This window comes from Pinus tabuliformis, chromosome 7, assembly GCF_031772625.1.
Source record: "Pinus tabuliformis cultivar Carrire ecotype Pingquan chromosome 7, CPIR1, whole genome shotgun sequence".
Lineage (NCBI taxonomy): Eukaryota > Viridiplantae > Streptophyta > Pinopsida > Pinales > Pinaceae > Pinus > Pinus tabuliformis.
Window position 1 is genome coordinate 428,950,454 of NC_142293.1, and position 19,724 is coordinate 428,970,177.

Consider the following 19,724-nt stretch of genomic DNA (forward strand, 5'->3'; position numbering starts at 1 on the left):
GATTTTTGGACCACGTTTTTTTTTTAAATTTCAGTTGAATTTTGTTATGAAACCAGCTCAAGAAAAGATAGAAAAGATAGATCAACGCCTTAGAATTCAGCCTCTTCGAGTGGGCAACCTCCTTTACATTACATAAATGAACAATTCTTGGATGATACAAATGAAAATACCTCCTTTCTATATATAGGAGTCTAAGTGGTCCCAATACAATCAAAGCCTACATAACAATAATATTGTAGGGCACAACAATAACAATAGGGGGCTTCTATGTGGCACAATAGTAACAATATGGGCACTGCATGGGTACATCAATATACTAAGTGGGTTGTACTAATAACAATAAGGGGTTACACTAGTAGTATAGGGGCCTAACAAATTTTTTTAGAAATCTAAGTTACAATTGTCAAACTATAGAATTTCGGGTGCCCCTAACTTTTGGAGAGTGCTAAATCTATTTCTATCTTCAAAATCTAGATTGGAAATAAAAAATATTAGATTGTGGTGAAAAAATAACTATTAAGATCAAATCGCACCTTTACTTTTGAGAGAAATCTTAACCCTTATTATAAGAAATATGTTATAAATATTATATAAAAATTAAATCCTTACTATTTAATTATTAAATCTAATAAATTAAATTAAAATTCTTAAAGTAATATTACATACACATAGACATATAATTATTGATATTTCTTAAAATAATAAATTATTATTTTTAATTCTAAACGAAATAATAGAAAAATATATATTAAATATTAAAAAACACATTAATTATAGTAAAAATAATATATATATATATATATATATATATATATATATATATATATATTACATAATTAAATTCATTTCATACCTATTCCTTTCACCATATACCAGAAAGTTTTCTCTCAAGAACATTTTAGTGATTATCGTAGAGTAATGACAACATTCTGAGTAGAGCCAATGGTGAGAGATGCTGTGAGTAGTTATTATTATTATTATTATCATCATCATCTATTTTTAAGGTCACTAGACACCAACTTATTGTATGAGACCCCTTGTTTGTGGGATAAGGGACCCACCTCCGAGCAACCATTTGACTACTAAGTCTATCTTCACACATCTATTTGACTACAAACCTATTTGAGAATGAAAAGAGATTTGATATCTCTTAGCTCTTGTTAGATCCCGAGTTAAACATGGATCTAGGCTAGTTATTTTTTAATTGAAATCACATGTAAATGTTTACAAACATGTACACCTGGATCTAACCTATTTATTTTTTAATTGAATCCACATGTAAATGTTTACAAACATGTACACCACTACGACATCTCCCCAATGTTTTTTTCTTTTAGATTTAATATAAAAAAATTATAAATTAAAATTAAAATTAAATATTTATAAAGTATTTTGATTTTGAAATGAGTTATAGTGTTTAGGCAAGAGGTATTGATATCCCATGCTATTGGTCTCTGGTATTATAAGTCCATAATGATTATTGTAAAATGGGGTGAATATCCATGGTTAAGAATCTTGTTAAATTGTATCTTTATTGTAATTATTATGTTTAATTAAAAAATGTTATAAAATTAAATAAAAAATAAAATATTTTTATTTTGAAATGAGTTATGGTTTTTGGGCCTGTGGTATTGATAAGTCATGGTATTAGCTAATGATATTGTAATAAAATCTATTTGTATGTTAATAATATTCATGGTAAAATAAGGCTAAATATTCATCCTTAAGAACCTTGTTATATTGCAAATATTAAATTTTTATGTAGCTATTAATTAAATTTAAATATAATTATAAGTCATTATTTTAATATATAAATAAAATAGATATTAATTTATAACTAATATTTATATAATGCTTTAATCCAATATATATATTATAATTTTCTTTTACCTAACAAAATATTAATAAACAAAATTACAATATAAAAAAATTAAATTTAAAAAATATTTACTTCTAAAGTCTACCATCAAAGTCAATATAAAAAATTTAAATTTAAAAAATATTTACTGCTAAAGTCTACCATCAAAGTCAAGCATCAAGGATGCAACAAGAATATAAAAATATAAACCCTACAAAATCAAGTGAAATATATCCACAATAGGAAAGTATAAGTTTTAATAACACTTTGTAAACTGGAGCAATTTTTTGAACCTCACATTAATTACCCCATTAGGTACAAAATCAAGTCACAATAGGAAAGTCCAACTGAACAATCTTTTTGGTACCCCTTAGGTTCATGCCTATATCTAGTCAATCTCCACAAGTTTCGGGGATTTGATAACAACATACATAATATCAATATTTTTATTTCATATATAATTCTGGTTGGTTAGATACCATTATCTACTTATCTTGACATGTATTTGGAAGTGTTCTATAGCCTAATAGGAAAGAAATGAAATGTCATCATGAAAAACATAATATTAAATTAAAAATTAAATGAAAATTAAATAACTAAATATTTATCAGAAAAAACCTAGAGATATTTAAATGTATTTTTCTGTATCATATCATTTAATTCTATATCATGTATTAATTTATTTATATTAAATGATTAAAAAAAATACACATTAAAAATTCCATAGTTGATATATGAAAAAATAACCTACTATTTTAAAAAATAAGGTTTTCTCCATTAAGAAAAGAAGGATGTGTATATATTTCCTTTACAAATAATTATATTGAATTACATAATAGAATTGTTTATGGAATTAGAGTCAAATTAAATTAATTAAAATGGAATTATTATTGGAATATAATTGTAATTAAAATAATTAGGTAGGAAAATTACAATCAAAATTAATTTAAACTGATATTGTATTTTAATCATATTCTACATATATATTGCAATTTTTAAATTGCTCTCAAAAAATGTGGTTTCCAACATGGCATTCACTTTCTCATATAAAAAATGGTTTCAAATATTTACCATAAAATAAATTAATATTTCAATTCATAGGATTGTTTATTTTGGAATAGGGTTACTATAGTTTTAATTTAATTATCAATAATTATTATGTGGATGGTAGTGATCAAAGGTTGAGATTTATCTCAAAAGTAGCTATGCTTTGTCTACCCACTTGATTAAATTGATCAATAAAAAAAATATGAACAAGTGCATATGAAATGGGTTATAGTTTTTTGGGCATATGGTATTGATAGTTATTGGCATAGGCCCATAATATTATAACAAAACCTATTTGCAGGTTAAAAATATCCATATTTAAGAATCTTGTTACATGTCTTTTTAAATGTATATTTCATTAACTCCTATATTAATTATTTTTATAAGTAATACTAAAAAACAATTTAAAATAAATTTATAATTTTGTTAATTATGCCAAAAGGCATGTCTATTTTTGAAGAAGGCATCCCAGTTTTAATTTAATTATCAATGTCTATTTTTGAAGAAGGCTTCCACAATTTTAATTTAATTATCAATAATTATTTGATGGGTGTTAAAGATTTATATTCCATAAAATATTGTATAATATTTTTAGTAATATACAAAAATAGTTTAAGATTTATTTCCAAAGTAGTTCTGTTGTTTTTACCACCATTTAACTAAATTCATTAATTAAAAAAATGTTATATGGATAAGTATCATATAAATGATTTTTGTTTTTTTGGACATGTGGTGTTGATGAGCATGGGGTGCTGATCATAGTGAAATATCATAGAGAATGATAAATACAAAACATTGTAATATATGCAAGTCACACAAAGATGAGTTACTGTAAAACATATCCTCAAAGATAAGCCATTGTATTATAAATGAGCTAATCCCTGTGATGTGATCTTGTAACATTTGTCAGCAATCACTGTAATGTTGTCCAAGAATATAAATGAACTATGCCATAGATAATATATGAGCTCCTTCAATCCAAATTCCAACAAAGTGGTCTTCATAACTCCTTCAAAGCTTGTCTCTCATACCATGTTGAAAAATCTAATGGCTCATGAATTAGGGTAGATTTCTCCTCCTTGATAATTGCTTGTGAATGTTGTTGGTTTTTTATTATTGTGTATTATATCTTCTTGATCAAACAAATATCAAATGTACAAAACACGAAGATCACAAGAATACAAAGAACACAAGATATAGGCTCCAAGTTAGGAAAAAACCTCGCCAAGGGGAAAATCAAGAAAAATTCTCTTCTTATAGAATCAAATAAGAGTGAGATCTCTAATACCCATGAACATTAAAGGACTCCAACCCTAAATATGCCAAGTCAAGCCCTTCTCCCAGATAGGAAATTCATCAACAAAAAGAGACCAACAAAATGTACATCATAAGCAAAAGATCTTCAACTAGAGATATATCAGCCTTAACTTCCATAAATCTAGGCTTAAGATAAGCCCTTCTTCTCTTGTCAATTTCAAGCTTTGGCCCTCCTTCCTTCTAAAATATTTTAGAATAAATCACGTGAATTGTCTGTGTTCAAATGAGCTTAACTCTCCGTCTATTTATACTTTATGGACAAGTTCAAATAGACATGTCTTTTGGGGCTGGGATGACTTGGCATCTAGAGGCAATTTTGACCCAAATTATATATTTCAAAATATTTTTCCAGATAATAGATAAGCCTTTGAATTTGACCAATACAAATAACAATGAACATGAAGAACATGCTTCAATAAAATAATAATTTACCTTGAACATGAAACCCATGCATAAAAAACAATTTTCTTTTCTTCTTTTTGTTTTTACATCAAATATAAAATAACATAAGTATAAAGATGATTATGACGACCAAAGATAGTTCCAAATTCCAACACAAGTATGGTAATAAATAGGTAAGAAAATAATGTGTTATAAAAAAAATTGAAAAGGAAAAACAAGAAGATATAAATGAAATGTTTAAAATGTGAGGCCTTAACAAACCCTTCTTATATTTAATATTTCCTTTTCATGTTCTTGCATTCCGTCTTATATTTTCTTCCTTCATTTTATATTTTATTTAATTAATTAATTAATTGATTGATTAATTAATTAATCAATTTTTATCTATTCCTCAACCATTCCCCCTCATTTCCCCCTCCTTCGAATGATTAATTTTATTACCTATTTATTCTACTTTAGTATCATTTTATTATGTAGTTTATTAAGTCTTTTATTATTCTTAGAGTGATAGATAGAAACTTTAGGCATCTCTTACAAATGCAAATAGTTTATTACATTATGTACCATTGTGAAAATTTTCATGAACATTGATAAAATAAAAATAATTTTGCATGATTTTTAGAGTGAAACTTGGAATTTTTCAATAGGAAAAACACATTGGGATAAAAGTGATTGTCATAATTTACATATGAAGAGAGTTGAAGATGAAAATAACTTTCCTTATATTAAACATATTATAGACTCACGTGATCTGATGTTTAGAATCTTTGTCACACTACAATATTTCTTGACTTATTGAGAAAAGCTATAGAGAAAACATAATAATCTCTCACCTTTTTAAGGTTTGAGTCTTAGTGGAGATTAATCATTATCATCATAAAAATTGTAATTCATAATATGATTATGATTATAACTTAATTTTTACAATTTTGTTTTCTAATTAAATTTATAATTAACAAAAATTATAATATTAATTCATTATTCAATGCATTAGATGAGATGTCATAGTGAAATGTTAGATTAAATAATAATAATAATAATAAATAATAATTTCCCTGACTTAAAAACTAATAAAAATAAAAAGAAATAAAAAAATAGTAGTATTGCATATATTTTAAAACAAATTATGAATAATTTTTTCAACAAAACAATCATCATGTGTATCAAAAAATAATAAAGATGATTCATGTTAACAACCATGATATTTATCCTAGGTTCCCTAATGGGGTTCTTACCAGGTTGTCAGAATAGCATCGTAGTAGGTATAGTCTTTGACATGTCGTCTCACTTCGACAACCATTTTCTCATGCGGATAATAATTTTCATGCAGGGAATTCGTATGGGATTGGAGGTGGTAGACCTTGAAGAGAGAGCTGAGCTCTCCATATGGCTCCACATGGGCTGTGCATGGCACATCCTCGACTCACACCATGGGACCCACCAACCAGGTTCTCATTGCATTAAGGTCACATGAAAAGGGTTAAATTTTTCATTTGGATCATTCGTTTGGTTAACTTAACCCTCTCATTTGCACAAGCATGGAACATATATCCTGTTGTAGCATTTTTTGGTTTTGGTAGGTTAGAATCAATTAGTCAAAAAATGAAAAATATATTTAAAAAAAATGTTAAGCTAGGATATGGACAAAAGGAATATTGAATAAAAAATGTTAGGAAATATTTTGATAAATATGTCCTTATCAAAGAAAATGTTAGAATAGATGCCCTAAAAGATGAAGGCAAAAATAAAAAATGTTAGGTTAGAGAGAAAAGCAAAAACAATAAACTCTGAAAGTATTGCAAATCTAAATGCCAATACTTTAGTCTAATTTAGTTTTGCAAAAAATAGTTGTGTGTAGTTTGTTTAGATGCCACACTAGTTTGTTTGATCCAATTATACATTCTAATCATGATTGGATTTAATTTAAATTGATTGTCATAGGTAGAAAATAAAATTGGCTCAACAGTTTAATCTAAGCCAGTGGTGGAAATAAGGTATAGAGGTAGATTAAGCATAAAAAGAAAACATTGAGCTATTAGCTTATATGCACTTTGAAAAATAAGCGAAAATGTTAGGAGTAAAAGGGTAAGTAGACATGTGAAATCAAATTGAAGCACTAAATGTTTTAACTCTAAGTTGTAACATTGGGAAAACATATATATATGATGGGTTTTAATTAACCAAAATATTTCATAAGCCAATGTTATTTCATTTAACCCCATGACCCACAAATGTCACATCGGCCCACGAAGTCATGACCCCACCATTCATTTCCACTCATATGTTAAAGACCCCCCACCTCACCTCTCATCTCGCACACTCTTCCATGATCTGATGGCCCACGACCCTCCTCGGCCCTCATTCACAGTTCGAACTTTATCAGCGGGGGGTGGGGGTTTTGAAATGGGCAGTTTCCCATACCGCCCATATAAACTCCTTTTTCTACTTTTAGTGTTTTGGGACTAAAAATCCTGAAACTTCTTACCAGACCACCTTACCCCCGAACGCGGTATATTGAAGGATCGTTTACCGCCGCTCCACATCATGCTCCACCTCACACTCCATCTCATGTCTATCATCCAATCAATTGTTGCCTATCTGTTGCCCATTCAATTCTGCTCTCGTGAATTTCTGACTCAAACATCAGTTAATTAATCCATTGGATAATTAATGTAAATTCAAACGTTCAATACCACCCCCACTCCACTTTTTCATTTATAAACATTGTATTATCCATGAGAATGGTTACACAGTGAATTTCTGCAACCATATTAATCATTGAAGTTTTCTTGCCTATAGCTCAACCACTGTTCGACATTAAAGCAATAATTCGTCCTGTTCGCGAATCCGACATCCAGGTCCACTTATCCCTTGGTCAGTTATCTATTTTTTACTTTGATCACTCTCTTTCAGACTAATTTCTTTCATTTACAGTCTGCAATTTGTTGGACAAAATTCCTCCCAAGGCAAAAGAAATCGCAGAAGTCCCAAATCCTTTGATTCACCCACAGGTCGACTTCCATCATACCCCATTGGTCAACAAAGATTGCAAAATCATTGAGACTTCTTCTCAATTCGATCTATTTGAAATCTATTGCTAGATGGAAGATCATCTGATTGACTAGACAGATGAAATAGGGCTCTGGGACTCTCAATTACCTCATTACATTTTTCCCAGATACATAGAGCACCTAAATTTGTAAGAAAATGCCATGAGTCTTATGATCCCAAACAGAGAGCAATTATTTCACCCACAGGAGAAATCCTCTGTTCAATCAATTTTGATTCCGTTGAAAAAATGTTGCAGGCCCCTTCTGCTACACCAACCCATCCTTTTTCCCATGAAAACCTGATAGAAGCTCATCAAAAACTAGACTTTACTAAAAGATCCCAGACCCTTGAACTGTTTCTAGCTATTGATAGTCCTCTACCAAAAAGGAATCCTCCTTAGGATTCATCGATTTTTCCTGATAGAACCAAGCATATTACCACTATTTTGTCCTATTTTCTTGGTTATAACTCTGATCAGTTTGCCAATGAAGCCATCCTTGGTTTCTTATCCATGTTTTCTAATGATTCTAAACCCATTGTTATTTATGATTTCAATAATTTCATTATTGAAGCCATACATGAGAAATTTGTCAAGTTCAATACTGAAGAAGTATTCAAGTATGCTTCAGTACTTGTTTACCTTTTTATATATTTTCATAAAGACGAATTCCCATTTTCATTACAGATGTTAGATGAGGAAGGAAATCAACAATCAATGATATTCTGGACTTCAATGGGGATGAAGGAAAAATAAGAGTTTACATATAAATAGTTAATAGAATTGTTTATTCATCCAACTATCAATCTTATGAGTAGCACTCGAGTGCCAAGGATCAGTGAGGAGATTATTAAAGAATTACAATTGGTTGATCAAGATACAATAGGGGATTGGTATTGTTACCAAAACTACACAGAGATCAAGGTTTATGGTTGTGAGCTTCCACCATACAAACTCCCCAAGTACCTCCCTATCATAATCTTTGCACTAGAATACTTAAGGCAGAGGTTAAATGCAGATGAAGTACACTTTGAGGCTGCCAAGAAGAAATCACAATTCAAGCTGAAAGCCCAAGTTGGTCCATTCATCTGTAACACCAGGGAAATAGGAGAGGAAGCAGACAAATTACTAAAGGAGATGAAGTTTGGTCTCAGTTTCACTTGGTCTTATGACCCATTGGGAGCGATTTCCAAAATCAAGGTGGAGAATAAATTGACACCATATCATCACACAACTAGGCCTGAGATAGAACAATATAAAAATTAGTTGTAATGGACAGAGAACACCCCCCAAGAGTCTGAAGAACAGGAAGTTTCTACATCTAATGTGCAAACTCCACTTGCACAAGAAAGGACAACCAAGAGAGGGAGGGAAGAATAGTATTCACCTACAACTGAAGCAACAAGTCAGGGCTTTAGCGTTGTACACAGGAAAAAGAGACCTAGGTATCTGTAATTGTTTGTGCCACAAATGAACCTCAGAAGACATAATTTGATGGACTGGAGGAGACCATGCTTTATACAGAGTTTGGTGGACAATCTACACAGTCCCCAACTCATTCTACTACTTCTCATGAACAACAGGAACTTCAGAATAGTGAAGGAATTCCAAAAGATAAGGAGGAAGACATTTTTCATGTCTTCAGTGAGATCAAAAGGAAGAATGAAGAATTAAAATTGAACACCTACACCTAGTTCTGGAAGCATTCTTCCATCTCTCAAGCCAGGCTTATTTTAGTCTTCGATTCTGAGAAGGGAAAGATGTAGATGGCTTTCTTGCAAGCCTAAGTTCCATAGCCTAGGACTGCTACTCAATATCAGAAATAGACGTCTTTTGAGTTCAATGTGAAGAATGTGAATCCAATTGACCAAATTGAGATGCACAAACAAGCTGGGAAGATGATTTCTTCCACCTTGACAAACACTGCCATGAGTTTTTCAAAAATGCAGGTTACTCTAGCCAACACCCAGTCACATCTAGAGTTGGACAAAGTCTCCTCATTAACAAAGGATACCAAGATCCAATCCTTGGAGAACCTAGTGTTGAAGATGGGATATGATCCCTCAAACATAAATGCTACAGAAGAGCTTATTAAGAAGAAGAATGTTGAAGTTGCAGCATTAAAGAAACAACTAAAATTGCCAGCCTCTAAGGATCTAATGGCCAAAGAAATCTAGGAGACAGAAACTCAAAAGTCTGACATGATGAAGCTTATCATAGAGCAGAATCTTCAGATTAAACAAATGGAAGAGCAGATGGAGAAATTGGTAAATGAAAAATAGGAAGATGTTAACATGGCTCAAACTCCAATGGATATAGTCCCCCTTATAGCAATTCCCACGAACAAAGTTTCCACTACAGCTATAACATCAACTACAAGTGAAGCAGAAGGAGCTGAACAGCTTGCTAAAGCTGTTCAAAACCTGTCTATCCAGACAGGGGAAATTAAGAAACTAAAGGATGAACTCAATGAGTTACAACTTATGAAGTCAGTAGCTGACAGTTCACATACAGCTAAATTGAATAGAGTCAAAGGTCAGATTCAAGTATTACAGAGGGAACTCAAAGAATCCTTCATAGGAAACAAATTGGGTTTAGCAAAGGAAATCTTGTGGGAAGAAATTATAGAATCAATGAAGGATATTTGGCCCTTTATCAAGATAGTGTTTGATCAGAAAGATCTCTTAGAAAAATCTGACGAAGTAGTAGAGACTATAACCAAGGAGCTAGAGGATATGCCAGAAATTACGTCTGATATAATCAAATTTATAAATTCGAAAGATGGCTATGAGCTTGAAGAATTAGGAATAAGTGACAGAACTACAACTATATTGGAGGTAAGGAAGATCATCACCAAGAAAAGTCTCACCCTTCAGCTACAGGAAAAGTGGAGTAATGTCAATACCATTGTTCAGAGGATTTTCAGCAGAATAGAGCCCTTGACCAGCAAGGGTTTACCCTCTATGCTTGTAATTAATGACAAGCTGATGCCAATTGAGGATTATTTTCAGAAACTGACAGAGGTGGGCAAACATTCAACTTCAGTTTCAAACATCAGAGGTTCAGCAACACCAGAAGTAATAATGAATACACTTAGGGATACTTTCTTTATTTCTAATGAAATCAGACACATATTTTAGTAAAGCCCACTTTTACTAAATATACAGAGATGGATGAAGTTTACAGGAGGGTAACCAAGATTTCTATCCCAGATAAGAAACACTGGGAAAATTGACAGATTTACTTGACTGAAGGGTGATCTAACAACATTCCATTTTTGAGGAACAGTCAACTAGCTTCAACAATTTTCAATTTTTTCAGCAACAGTCATCAACAACTTGGTATCGAAATAGTGCCAGATCAACTAGCACTTTTTATTTTTGATTTTGTAATAATCTATTTTTGTAAAAATACTTTAGGATATTTTATCAGTTCTACTGTTGTATAAATAACTTTCTTTACGAGTTATTAAGGGTTGCACCCTTGAAGAAGCATTTTAAAGCATTTGATGTACTTGACTTTTCTGGATCATTAATATAAAAGCAAAGGATTCTCAATTTTGATTTACACAATTATGTGATTCCTCTAAGTTTTTCCAGTATTATTTATTATGTTTTTCTTCATATTATTATGTCTTACAGAGATAACTAGGTAGGAATAATTGGGTTTCAATCTATTCTTATAAGCTTCTGAAGTGATAATCTGTAAAGAGAATGAATTAATGAACTCTTTGTTTAATTAATTCCCTCTAAATCAATAAATCATCAGCATATTTGGTAAGCTTAAGCATATTCTATTAAACCTTATAAACATACTTTAAAGGTTTTCATACTCATGATTATTTAATTTTCAATCTGAAGACTGTGATAATCATATCATTTCTCTGTTTCTTCTCACCACCATACAAGCTATATCACTATGTGAATTTTAATAGGAGCTCTTTGTTTTAATATTAATATTATTCAAAAGGTTAGGCATTACAGTCTTACATTTGTTTCATACATTAGTCCTCCAAATTAAAAAAACCCCTAAAACAATTATCTTAGATGTCCTGGCATGATAGCTGACCATTATCATCTCAGAGATACAACATCAATCTGGCACCATTTCCGAGGAGTCGAATTTCATACAGTTTCCATAGGACAATGATATTAATCCTATTCCTTTAAGGTGACTAAATGTTAAGATAGGTCAAAATCCTTCACCTGGCGACTCCATTGTGCCAAACTGGTACCTTTTAAGCACACACGATCCCATTCCGAGTCTGACAAAGTTAATCCTCTGTTAGATCTAGAGAAACTTCTAAAAAGGACCAGTTCCAAAAGAAGACATCAATCATCTTTTTCCACTTCAGCTTTACACACCGAAGATACTATACATTTTGATCCGTATAGTAACATTCCATCTGATCCAGATACCACTCATTTATCACCTAGGGTTGTTGAACTATTAGATAGGGGAGTTGATTTCAAATCAACTTTCCTTATTCATTCTCTTGAATCTCATCTAGAACCCCCACTTCCACCAGGATCTCCTAAATTTGAGTTTGACCTGGGTGTTCACTTACCTGAATACACATCTATAGACTTTATTCCCCCTACCACTTATTCATTTCATTCCACTTCTGAACAACCTGGATCTTATACTTCTAGACAACTTGAAGGGACCTTTTCTGTATATTCAAATCCACGTTTTGAAACAAAAGAGGATATTCAATCTTATGTCCACAAGCTGGTAATCAAAACTCCTCTAAAACCATTCAGGAAGTCTCCACCTTCTTTATCTCCTCCTAATTGACCTCCACATACTAGTTCACCCCCTATTTCACCATCTTACCCTTCTTTATCACCATATTCCTCTTACTTTTCATCATCCTCGCAAACATCTCATATATAATCTTCTACTATGGCATTCCAACCCATTGTACATGCAAGATATGCAACTTTAGTTTTACCACAAGTCCTTGATGCTTTCGCAAATGGATATTTGAAACACCATCCTAGGTATAATGGAGAAATTGGTCCTTCAGCTGAGGATCATATTCAAGCCTTTCTAGACTTTGCAGATAACATGAACATAGAGCAAGAGAATGTCTACATGAGGTTGTTTGTTCAGTCTCTTGAAGGAAATGTTAGAACTTGGTTTAGGTAGTTACCTGCTAACTCCATTAGAAATTGGGAAGAACTAACAAATATATTTAAAACTCAATGGGGAGTGAAGAAATATGTTCTTTAATTTTTAAACGAGTTTGATGAACTTAAAAGAAAGTATGGTGAACCTGTCTCTGATTTTATCAAAAGGTTCAACAAACTTTACCATAAGATATCTGCTGATTGTAAACTCCGTGTAGCAGCAGCCAAATCAAGATTTTCAAAAGCTTTTGAAGATGATTTTGTTGTTATGTTCAAAGAAATGACTTCAAGAACTCTTGAAGATATGAAAACTAATGCTATAGAGGTAGAAGAAAATAGAGCTGCTTCAGCCACTTTAAAGGCTAAAGAGGAAAAGACACAAAGAAAACTCAAAACTAGTCAAGAAGCCTCTACTTCTTCTTCTAAAATTAAGCCAGGGATTCTAAAATAGATGAAATAAATTCACTTCTTAGAAATCTGTCCAATAGGATTTCTAAGATTGAGACTCAACCTAGGACAGTTTAACAAATAGTTACTAGACCCCAAAATCAAAATCAAGGTCAATATAAAAGGAATCTACAATTACAAATTCTACAGAGACCTAGTAATGATCAATAGGTTCCAACTCCTCTACTGATAGATGATCAGCAACCTGATGAAAATACTATGACTATCACTGAAGACATTAATAACATGGATACTTTGGTCAAATAGTCATTATTCCTCTCTCACAGCAAAATCAGGTTCAAGAAGATCAAGAATCCTCACAGGTTTCTAAATACCATGCCTTCTCTGAATTTTTAATTGCAGAGTTAAACAAGAGATATGATCTTAGGCCTAGACCTAGCCCTGGAAGACCTCCCAAGGAACCTTCAATAATTCAACCTCGAACCAAGGCTGCTAAAACTCAAACAACTATTATTCGACCATTAAATCAGTCAATTGATACTGCTAAAAATGAAAAGAATGTTTTGACTACATTTAATGTTGAAAAAGAGTTAGAAAGAGTTTGAATCCCAATTCCACTTTCAGAACTTTCCAAAAACCTTGGGTATAAAAGTCAAGTCTCCAAATGGATACAAAACACCTTAGTTGATGCTGAAAGTGATATTATTAGTTTGCAAGATGAAAAACCAGCAGTTGTCTTTGGTCCTAGCTCAGAAATGATAGATGAAATAGTGCCTCCTTTTTATGTAACTCTTAGGACAAATGATTCCATGTTATAAAATTGTATGCTTAATTCTAGAGCATCATATATCCTCATGCCAAAAACTATCATGGACCATTTGAAACTTGACATAACTAGATCCTATCCTGACTTGTACACCTTTGATTCCAAATGGTGCCTTACCTAGGATTGATTAAGGATTTAGTAGTCACCCTTGCCCAAATTCCAGTGAAAAGTGTGGTGCTTGATATAGTTGTCACAGATATCCCTCCCAAATTTGGAATGCTCCTTTCTAGGTCTTGTTGTGCCAAATAAGGGGGAAATATTTAGATGGATATGTCTTATGTCACTATTCTAGTTTACGAGGGAGAACAACTAAGGTTATATAGAGAGGTAAGATTTGTGCACACTATTTGAAAAATAGACCAACCAAGGAACCATCCCATTTATGCAATTGATCAAGATTTTGGTTGCTTTCAACTCCCTTCAAACCAAACACATGAAACTCATGTTAAAATTGAAGATGTAATTGAAAGTCCTATACCAAATCAAACTGATGTATGGAAACTATTCTTTTATGGTTCTTGTACAAAAGATGGAGCAGGAGCTAGGGTAGTTTTAATTTCACCAGAAAAAGAAAATATTACCCAATCATGCAAACTCGACTTCGAAGTTACAAATAATGTGGCTGAATATGAAGATTTCCTCTTAGGATTGCAGTTAACCAAAAGCTTAAAGGTTCAAAACTTAAGTGCTTTTACTGACTCAGAACGTATTGTCAAACAATTGAGAAATATTTACCAGACCAAGCATCCTAGGCTTAGGGCTTACTGAAATGAAGTTTGGGATTCAGTTGAAAATTTCTTTAATGCTTTTAATGTGACTTATATTCCAAGAGATCAGAATATTCATGCAGATTCCTTAGCTGTTTCTACAAGTTCATTTAAAATTCCTGATCATATTAATGTACTCTATCAAATACAAGTCAAATATAGACCATCTATCCCTGATAATCTCAAATATTGGCAGATATTTGAAGATGATCAACAGTTGAAATCTTTTCTGCAGGTTGTAGATGAATTTTCAGTTCTACAAATTGATGAAGATAGAACATAAATAAATGAAAATACAAATGAAAATGATACTTCAAGTTTCAATTAAAAAATTGTTGATCATGATATCATTCAATTATCCAACAATTTTTTTCCCAAAGGTCTCATTCCTTTAGAAAAATTGTTTGATCGAAATGATGTCCTCAGAAACCCTCAGTCCATTTCTTCACAAGATGACATGGAAGAAATTAACATTGGAAAAAATGATGATATTAAAAACATCAAAATATGTGCATCCTTAGATCCAGAGATCAAAGCTCAGTACCTCAAGTTACTTGAAAAATACAAGGATGTTTTTGCATGGACTTATGTTGATTTAAAGACTTATGACACTTCATTGATACAACATAAGATTCCTTTAAAACCAGAAGCAAAACCTTATCAATGGAAACTTAGGATGATAAATCCAGCTCTTCTACCAACTGTAGAAAAGAAAATTAAGCAAATGCTAGATGCCCAGATTATTATCCCTCTTAGGTATTCTAATTGGGTTGAAAATTTAGTTCCTGTTGGAAAGAAGAATGGAGAAATCAGACTGTGTGTGGACTTCAGAAATTTGAATAAAGCATCATTGAAAGACAACTATCCTTTACCCAAAATGGATTAGTTACTTTAGATGGCTTCAGGAGCACAAAGACTTTCTACACTTGATGGTTTTTCAGGATATAATCAGGTAAATTTTGATCCAACAGACAGAGAGAAGACAACCTTTACTACACCCTGGGGTACATTTATGTACTCTAGAATTCCCTTTGGCTTATCTAATGCTGGAGCAACATTTTAAAGAGCTATGGACATAGCTTTTGTGGGTCAAGTAAATAAATTTGTAGTCATTTACCTTGATGACATAACTATTTTTTCTAATTCTTATCAGAAACATCTTAAACATTTGAGGAAGGTTTTTGATAGGTGTAGGAAACTCGGGATATCACTGAATCCAAAAAAGTATTTCTTTTCTATCAAAGAAGGAAAAATGTTGGGCCACATAATTTTGAAGGAAGGAGTGGTGATTGATCCCAAGTGTGTATATGTCATTAAAACATTGACCTTACATAGAAACAAGAAGGAGATTTCAAAGTTTTCTAGGAAAGATTAATTTTTTAAGGAGATTCATTCCAAATTATGCTGAGATTATAAAAGTTATAACTGATATGCTCCGAAATGATCATGAAGTTAAATGGACTGTCTCTTCTAGGCATGGATTTGATCAGATCAAGAAATCTATCTCTGAAGCTTCTAACTTGACCAGCCCTGATTATACTAAACCATTCAGTATCTTTTGCTTTGCCTCTAAAACAACTCTTGTTGTTGTTCTCTTACAAAAGGATGAAGATTCCCATGACCAACCCATAGCCTTTTTTAGTAAGGTAATGAGAGATGTAGAGATTAAGTATGACATCATTGAGAAGCAAGCCTATCCCATTATTCAAGCCCTGAAATCATTGAGGATGTATGTCCTACATTCACCTATTACTACTTATGTCCCTAAGAGTGCTGTGAAAATTGTTTTAACCCAGCCTGACACCGATGGGAAGAAAGCTAGATGGATCACTCAAATACTGGAGTTTGATCTAACTATCAAAACTACAAAGTTGGTAAAGGGTCAAGGATTAGCTAATATTCTAGCTAAATCCAACTGTAAAGTACTCAGAATAAACTCTGTTTTAGAAATTCAAGGGAAGAGTCCACAAGAACCTTCTCAAAGTTCAGACAAGAAGAATACATAAGAACCTTCAGTCCTCGGAGAAGGGGAGAATCCACAAGAACCTTCCCTTCATCCTGAAGAAAATAATCCATAAGAACCTTTACCTTTAGATCAGATCAGCCCTTTACACATTGATGAGAAATTTATGTTGTCAAATTGGCATCAAGACATTATAAATTTCTTGATCCACTATGAATGTCCAACATATTTCTTGAAAAGCCAGTGTAGAGCTCTTGAATTGAAAGAAGTCAAGTACTGTATCATAAATGAAAATTTGTACAGGAAAGGTCGACTAAACATTTTGTTATTGTGTTTAACAGAATCAGAAACTGAAGGAATCATTGATCAGTTTCATACAGGATTTTGTGGAGGACATTATGCTTGGAGAGAAATAGCATATAATATATGAAGGGAAGGATTTTATTGGTCAACATTGTTCTTACAAGTAGGAGCAAAGGTCAGAGGTTGTGTTCCATGTTAGATGTTTTCTGGCAAGAAAAAATTAGCATCTCTTCCATTGGTTCCATCAATAGTCTCAACACCTTTTCTCCAATGGGGATTAGATTTTTTTGGAGGGATTCATCCCACTTCAAGTAATCAACATAGATGGATACTCTCTGCAACCAAATATTTCATTAAATGGGTAAAAGAAATGCTAGTAAGAAATGCTACTGATGCAGTAGTAATTAAGTTCATTGACGAAAATATCTTATCTAGGTTTGGTTTCCCAACTCAAATTGTCACTGATAATGCAGTAGCTTTTTCTAGTGTTAAAATGATTGAGTTTTGCCAGAAATATTAGATTTTGTTACATCATTCAACTCCATATTACCCTCAAGGTTATGGCCTTGCAGAATCCTCAAATAAAAGTCGGGTAAAGGTAATAAAAAAGACTCTAGCAGATCATAAAAAGAGTTGGGACTCTTATTTAATTTATGCAGTATGGGCAAACAAAATTAATCCAAAAATATCTACTAGAAAATATCATTTTCAGTTAGTCTATGGGAAAGATGCAATTTTCCCTACCAATTTGGCCTTTCCTGTTTTAAAATTCCTGCAGGATTCAACAGATGAACTTGATGATTTTTCAAGAAGAATAAATTAGATTATTGAACTAAATGAAAACAGAGATGAAGTTCAATACAATTGAAAAAGTATCAGAATAAGATGAGGAACCTATTTGACAGAAGAGTCACGGAAAGAGACTTCAAGGAAGGTGATCTAGTTTTAAGGTGCGACGCCAGAAGAGAAGATAAGGGAAAAAACGACAAGTTTGACAACTTGTGGTTTGGACCTTTAGCAATTGCTGAAGTGAAGGGAAACAACACTTTTGTGCTACAAAATCTTGAGGGACTGTAATCCACTTATCTTGTAAATGGAAGGTTTCTCAAACATTACATTCAGTACTGAGAAGTTGAAGTAGATTTCATTAGTACCATTGTAAAAATCTGGTTTATTTTACTTTCAAAGCTGTCAGTATAATTTTTTATAGCAGAGACTCCATAGCTCGAGGGGAAGGCATATGGATCTGTAGGTTCTCTGCATTCTACAGGAGAAAGCAGTCCCCAGTTGGAGCCAATGTTGTAGCATTTTTTGGTTTCAGTAAGTTAGAATCAATTAGTCAAAAAATGAAAAATATATTTCAAAAAAATGTTAAGATAGGATATGGACAAAGATAATATTGAATAAAAAATGTTAGGAAATATTTTGATAAATATGTCCATATCAAAGAAAATGTTAAAATAGATGCCCTAAAAAATGAATGCAAAAATAAAAAAATGTTAGGTTAGAGAGAAAAGCAAAAACAATAAACTCTGAAAGTATTGCAAATCTAAATGCCACTACTTTAGTCTATTTCAGTTTTGCAAATAATAGTTGTGTGTAGTTTGTTTAGATGCCACACTAGTTTGTTTGATCGAATTATATAGTTTAATCATGATTGGATTTAATTTAAATTGATTGTCATAGGTAGAAAATAAAATTGGCTCAACAGTTTAATCTAAGCCAATGGTGGAAATAAGGTATAGAGGTAGATTAGGCATAAAGAGAAAATGTTGAGCTGTTAGCTTATATGCACTTTGAAAAATAAATCGAAATGTTGGGATAAAAGGGTAGGTAGACATGTGAAATCAAATTGAAGCATCAAATGTTTTAACCCTAAGTTGTAACATTGGGAAAACATATATATGATGGGTTTTAATTAACCAAAAAGTTTCATAAGCCAATGTTATTTCATTTAATCCCCATGACCCACAACTACCACATCTGCACACAAAGTCGTGACCCCACCATTCATTTCCGCTCATATGTTAAATACCCCCCACCTCACCTCTCATCCTGCACACTCTTCCATGATCTGATGGCCCACGGCCCTCCTCGGCCCTCATTCACTGTTTGAACTTTATTGGCGGGGGGAGGGGTCAAAAATTGGCAATTTCCCATATTGCCCATATAAACTCCTTTTTCTACTTTTAGTGTTTCGATACTAAAAATCCGAAAACTACTTACCACCTCACCTTACCCTCGAATGTGATATATTAAAGGACCATTTATCGTCGCTCCATGTCATGCTCCACATCACACTCCATCTCATGTCTATCGTACAATCAACTGCCACCTATCCATTGCCCATTTAATTCTTCTCCCACGAATATATGACTCAAACATCCGTTAATTTATCTATTGGTTAATTAATGCAAATTCAAACGTTCAATACCACCCCCACTCCACTTTTTCATTTATAAATGTTGTATTATCCATGAGAATGGTTACAGAGTGAATTTCTACAACCAGATTAATCATTGAAGTTTTCTTTCCTACAGCTCAACCATTGTCCAACATTAAAGCAATCATTCATCCTGTTCACGAATCTCACGTCCAGGTCCACTTATCCCTTAGTTAGTTATGTGTTTTTTTACTGTGATCACTCCCTTT